The sequence below is a fragment of the Taudactylus pleione genome, unplaced genomic scaffold, assembly GCF_031769625.1.
Source record: "Taudactylus pleione unplaced genomic scaffold, aTauple2 ptg000465l, whole genome shotgun sequence".
Lineage (NCBI taxonomy): Eukaryota > Metazoa > Chordata > Amphibia > Anura > Myobatrachidae > Taudactylus > Taudactylus pleione.
This window is the reverse complement of record NW_028284867.1, coordinates 1896927-1903689: the sequence shown is the minus strand read 5'-3', so window position 1 is coordinate 1903689 and position 6763 is coordinate 1896927.

The following is a 6763-nucleotide window of genomic DNA, read 5'->3' as shown; positions in this document are numbered from 1 at the left end:
TCGGCACTGGATGAATGATTTATTGCTCTGGTGTAATCTATACCCTGCTGCGAGTTGGATATTTAAGTATCCCTTGCAGCGAGATCAATACTTATTCATTATCGGGGGCCATACGGCCTCTGATGATGAATAGGCCTCATAGAGAGAGTTTGTGATATCCAGATGCAGGGGTGGATTGGAGGAGGTGGGGTCTGTCGAGGGGGGAGGGATCCCTTAATGCCTGATTCTGAGTTGGACACAGTTGCAGCCATTCTTGCCTCTTTTGCTGCAGTTGTGTCTGTCACTTTAGACTAATGACGCTACAATGCCTTTCCCTGGTGCACAGCCATGCATCCCAATATGTAACAACTGAGATGCCCACTGACAGTGTCTAAGTCGTCGGTCGCACCATTGGAACTTTCACCAGCCCTATGCTAGGTGCAGATCATTCATGTAAGAATGGGCTCCAATGTGAGCAATTCTGCGTCTCTGTAGCAAACCCCCTGTAACCACCTGGGAACACCCAACTCATTTCTAATACACTTCTTAATGCATGTGTCTGAATCCGCATTCAACTCAACGCAGACACATACTGTACACTTTGGCCCCCCCAGAAAAAAAATAAACACATTCAATCACGGCAGGGGAATTAAAACACAATGGTAGTATATGTGTGAGTAGTGTATGTCCCCTGGCCTGGGGGATACTGTATCTCCATGGCGCCAGGGAGAAGTGTATGTTCTGGAGGCAGAGGGGTAGGGCGGGTTACAGGTACAGTATGTTCCAATGGCAGGGATGGTAGTTAGGGTGGGTGCTGTACTGTGAGGCCAGGGGGTAGGGCTGGTGAGCCAATCGCCCCCATCGGAGCTAGTACCTGCTGCATGAGCTTCATAAACTCTGCCTCTGCTGGTGTCAGGATGGGAGTAGTAATAGTAGTGGGATGGAGGGGGCAGTATGGGAGTAGTAGTAAAAGTGAGAAGTGGGGGAAGGGTGGGAGTAGTAGTAGTGGGAAGCAGGATGGGAGTAGTAATAGTAATGAGAAGTGGGGGCAGGGTGGGAGTAGTAGTAGTGGGAAGCAGGTTGGGAGTAATAATCGTGGGAAGCAGGGGGCAGGATAGGAGTAGTAATAGTAGTGAGAAGTTGGGGCAGGATGGGAGTAGTAGTAGTAGTGAGAAGTTGGGGCAGGATGGGAGTAGTAGTGGGAAGCAGGATGGGAGTAGTGTGAAGCCGCAGGCCGTACCCCTGTGTATCCATATTACCACTGTGATGCTGCAGGCCGTACCCCAGTGTATCCATATAAGCATTGTGATGCTGCAGCCTGTACCCCAGTGTATCCATATAAGCATTATGATGCTGTAGGTCGTACCCCTGTGTATCCATATAAGCACTGTGACGCTGCAGGTGGTACCCCAGTGTATACTTCCATACCCCAGTGTATCCATATAAGCACCATGATGCTGCAGGTGGTATCCCAGTGAATACTTCCATACCCCAGTGTATCCATATAAGCACTGTGATGCTGCAGGCCATACCCCAGTGTATCCATACAAGTACTGTGACGCTGTAGGCCCTACCCCAGTGTATCCATATAAGCACTGTGACGCTGCAGGCCGTACCCCAGAGTATACATATAAGCACTGTGACGCTGCAGGCCCTACCCCAGTGTATCCATATAAGCACTGTGATGCTGCAGGCCCTACCCCAGAGTATCCATATAAGCACTGTGACGCTGCAGGCTGTACCCCAGTGTATCCATATAAGCACTGTGACGCTGCAGGCTGTACCCCAGTGTATCCATATAAGCACTGTGACGCTGCAGGCCGTACTCCAGTGTATCCATATAAGCACTGTGACGCTGCAGGCCATACCCCAGTGTATCCATATAAGTGCTGTGACGCTGCAGGCCGTAACACAGTATATACTTATAAGCACTGTGACCCTGCAGGCCGTCCCCAGTGTATACATATAAGCACTGTGACGCTGCAGGCTGTACCCCAGTGTATTCATATAACCACTGTGATGCTGCAGGTGGTACCCCAGTGTATCCATATAAGCACTGTGACAGTGCAGGCCGTACCCCAGTGCAGAGCAGTAACTAGACTTTTTGGTGCCCTGTGCCAGAAAGAGCATTGGCGCCCCCCTCATTTTTCAAAGGGACATAATGCACCGAAAAAAGGGAAATGGCCTCATGGGGAAGGGCCAGGGAAGAGATAGGAGAGGCCAGGAGATGCTGGGGATGAAATAAGAGGAAGCTACAAGTGAGAATGATAATAAACAGAAATTTAGCACTGTGACGCTGCAGGCCATACCCCAGTGTGTCCATATAAGCACTGTGATGCTGCAGGCCGTACCCCAGTGTATCCATATAAGCACTGTGACGCTGCAGGCCCTACCCCAGTGTATCCATATAAGCACTATGACGCTGCAGGCCCTACCCCAGAGTATACATATAAGCACTGTGACGCTGCAGGCTGTACCCCAGTGTATCCATATAAGCACTGTGACGCTTCAGGCTGTACCCCAGTGTATCCACATAAGCACTGTGACGCTGCAGGCCGTACTCCAGTGTATCCATATAAGCACTGTGACGCTGGAGGCCAAACCCCTGTGTATCCATATAAGTGCTGTGACGCTGCAGGCCGTAACACAGTATATACTTATAAGCACTGTGACCCTGCAGGCCGTACCCCAGTGTATACATATAAGCACTGTGACGCTGCAGGCTGTACCCCAGTGTATTCATATAACCACTGTGATGCTGCAGGTGGTACCCCAGTGTATCCATATAAGCACTGTGACAGTGCAGGCCGTACCCCAGTGCAGAGCCGTAACTAGACTTTTTGGTGCCCTGTGCCAGAAAGAGCATTGGCGCCCCCCTCATTTTTCAAAGGGACATAATGCACCCAAAAAAGGGAAATGGCCTCATGGGGAATGGCCAGGGTAGAGATAGTAGAGGCCAGGAGATGCTGGGGATGAAATAAGAGGAAGCTACAAGTGAGAATGATAATAAACAGAAATTTAGCACTGTGACGCTGCAGGCCGTACCCCAGTGTGTCCATATAAACACTGTGATGCTGCAGGCCGTACCCCAGTGTGTCCATATAAGCACTGTGACGCTGCAGGCCGTACCCCAGTGTGTCCATATAAGCACTGTGACGCTGTAGGCCGTACCCCAGTGTATCCATATAAGCACTGTGACGCTGCAGGATGTATCCCAGTGTATCCATATAAGCATTATGATGCTGTAGGTCGTACCCCTGTGTATCCATATAAGCACTGTGACGCTGCAGGCTATACCACAGTGTATCCATATAAGCACTGTGACGCTGCAGGCCGTACCCCCTGTGTATCGATATAAGCACTGTGACGCTGCAGGCCATACCCCAGTGTATACATAATAGCACTGTGACCCTGCAGGCCATACCCCAGTGTATCCATATAAGCACTGTTACGCTGCTCTGCGTAACCCTGTGTATCCATATAAGCACTGTGACGCTGCAGGCCCTACCCCAGTGTATCCATATAAGCACTGTGACGCTGCAGGCCCTACCCCAGTGTATCCATATAAGCACTGTGAACCTGCAGGCCCTACCCCAGTGTATCCATATAAGCACTGTGACGCTGCAGGCCCTACCCCAGTGTATCCATATAAGCACTGTGACGCTGCAGGCCGTACCCCAGTGTATCCAAATAAGCACTGTGACGCTGCAGGACGTACTCCAGTGTATCCATATAAGCATTATGATGCTGTAGGCCGTACCCCTGTGTATCCATATAAGCACTGTGACGCTGCAAATTATACCACAGTGTATCCATATAAGCCGTACCATATAAGCCGTACCCCAGTGTACCATATAAGCACTGTGATGCTGCAGGCCATACCCCAGTGTATCCATATAAGTACTGTGACGCTGCAGGCCGTACCCCAGAGTATACATATAAGCACTGTGACGCTGCAGGCCCTACCCCAGTGTATCCATATAAGCACTGTGACGCTGCAGGCCCTACCCCAGAGTATCCATATAAGCACTGTGACGCTGCAGGCTGTACCCCAGTGTATCCATATAAGCACTGTGACGCTGCAGGCTGTACCCCAGTGTATCCATATAAGCACTGTGACGCTGCAGGCCGTACTCCAGTGTATCCATATAAGCACTGTGACGCTGCAGGCCATACCCCAGTGTATCCATATAAGTGCTGTGACGCTGCAGGCCGTAACACAGTATATACTTATAAGCACTGTGACCCTGCAGGCCGTCCCCAGTGTATACATATAAGCACTGTGACGCTGCAGGCTGTACCCCAGTGTATTCATATAACCACTGTGATGCTGCAGGTGGTACCCCAGTGTATCCATATAAGCACTGTGACAGTGCAGGCCGTACCCCAGTGCAGAGTAGTAACTAGACTTTTTGGTGCCCTGTGCCAGAAAGAGCATTGGCGCCCCCCTCATTTTTCAAAGGGACATAATGCACCGAAAAAAGGGAAATGGCCTCATGGGGAAGGGCCAGGGAAGAGATAGGAGAGGCCAGGAGATGCTGGGGATGAAATAAGAGGAAGCTACAAGTGAGAATGATAATAAACAGAAATTTAGCACTGTGACGCTGCAGGCCATACCCCAGTGTGTCCATATAAGCACTGTGATGCTGCAGGCCGTACCCCAGTGTATCCATATAAGCACTGTGACGCTGCAGGCCCTACCCCAGTGTATCCATATAAGCACTGTGACGCTGCAGGCCCTACCCCAGAGTATACATATAAGCACTGTGACGCTGCAGGCTGTACCCCAGTGTATCCATATAAGCACTGTGACGCTTCTGGCTGTACCCCAGTGTATCCACATAAGCACTGTGACGCTGCAGGCCGTACTCCAGTGTATCCATATAAGCACTGTGATGCTGGAGGCCAAACCCCTGTGTATCCATATAAGTGCTGTGACGCTGCAGGCCGTAACACAGTATATACTTATAAGCACTGTGACCCTGCAGGCCGTACCCCAGTGTATACATATAAGCACTGTGACGCTGCAGGCTGTACCCCAGTGTATTCATATAACCACTGTGATGCTGCAGGTGGTACCCCAGTGTATCCATATAAGCACTGTGACAGTGCAGGCCGTACCCCAGTGCAGAGCCGTAACTAGACTTTTTGGTGCCCTGTGCCAGAAAGAGCATTGGCGCCCCCCTCATTTTTCAAAGGGACATAATGCACCCAAAAAAGGGAAATGGCCTCATGGGGAATGGCCAGGGTAGAGATAGGAGAGGCCAGGAGATGCTGGGGATGAAATAAGAGGAAGCTACAAGTGAGAATGATAATAAACAGAAATTTAGCACTGTGACGCTGCAGGCCGTACCCCAGTGTGTCCATATAAACACTGTGATGCTGCAGGCCGTACCCCAGTGTGTCCATATAAACACTGTGACGCTGCAGGCCGTACCACAGTGTGTCCATATAAGCACTGTGACGCTGTAGGCCGTACCCCAGTGTATCCATATAAGCACTGTGATGCTGCAGGATGTATCCCAGTGTATCCATATAAGCATTATGATGCTGCAGGCTATACCACAGTGTATCCATATAAGCACTGTGACGCTGCAGGCCGTACCCCCTGTGTATCGATATAAGCACTGTGACGCTGCAGGCCATACCCCAGTGTATACATAATAGCACTGTGACCCTGCAGGCCATACCCCAGTGTATCCATATAAGCACTGTTACGCTGCTCTGCGTAACCCTGTGTATCCATATAAGCACTGTGACGCTGCAGGCCCTACCCCAGTGTATCCATATAAGCACTGTGACGCTGCAGGCCCTACCCCAGTGTATCCATATAAGCACTGTGACGCTGCAGGCCCTACCCCAGTGTATCCATATAAGCACTGTGACGCTGCAGGCCCTACCCCAGTGTATCCATATAAGCACTGTGACGCTGCAGGCCGTACCCCAGTGTATCCAAATAAGCACTGTGACGCTGCAGGACGTACTCCAGTGTATCCATATAAGCATTATGATGCTGTAGGCCGTACCCCTGTGTATCCATATAAGCACTGTGACGCTGCAAATTATACCACAGTGTATCCATATAAGCCGTACCATATAAGCCGTACCCCAGTGTACCATATAAGCACTGTGATGCTGCAGGCCATACCCCAGTGTATCCATATAAGTACTGTGACGCTGCAGGACGTATCCCAGTGCATCCATATAAGCATTATGATGCTGTAGGTCGTACCCCTGTGTATCTATATAAGCACTGTGACGCTGCAGGCCCTACCCCAGTGTATCCATATAAGCACTGTGACGCTGTAGGCCGTATCCCAGTGTATCCATATAAGCACTGTGACGCTACAGGCCATACCCCAGTGTATCCATATACGCACTGTGACGCTGCAGGCCCTACCCCAGTGTATCCATATAAACACTGTGACGCTGCAGGCCGTACCGCAGTTTATCCATATAAGCACTGTGACGCTGCAGGCCGTACCCCAGTGTATCCATGTAAGCACTGTGACGCTGCAGGCCATACCCCAGTGTATCCATATAAGCACTGTGACGCTTCAGGCCGTACCCCAGTGTATCCATATAAGCATTGTGACGCTGCAGGCCGTACCCCAGTGTATCCATATAAGCACTGTGATGCTGCAGGACGTACCCCAGTGTATCCATATAAGCATTATGATGCTGTAGGCCGTACCCCTGTGTATCCATATAAGCACTGTGACGCTGCAGGCTATACCCCAGTGTATCCATATAAGCACTGTGACGCTGCAGGACGTACCCCAGT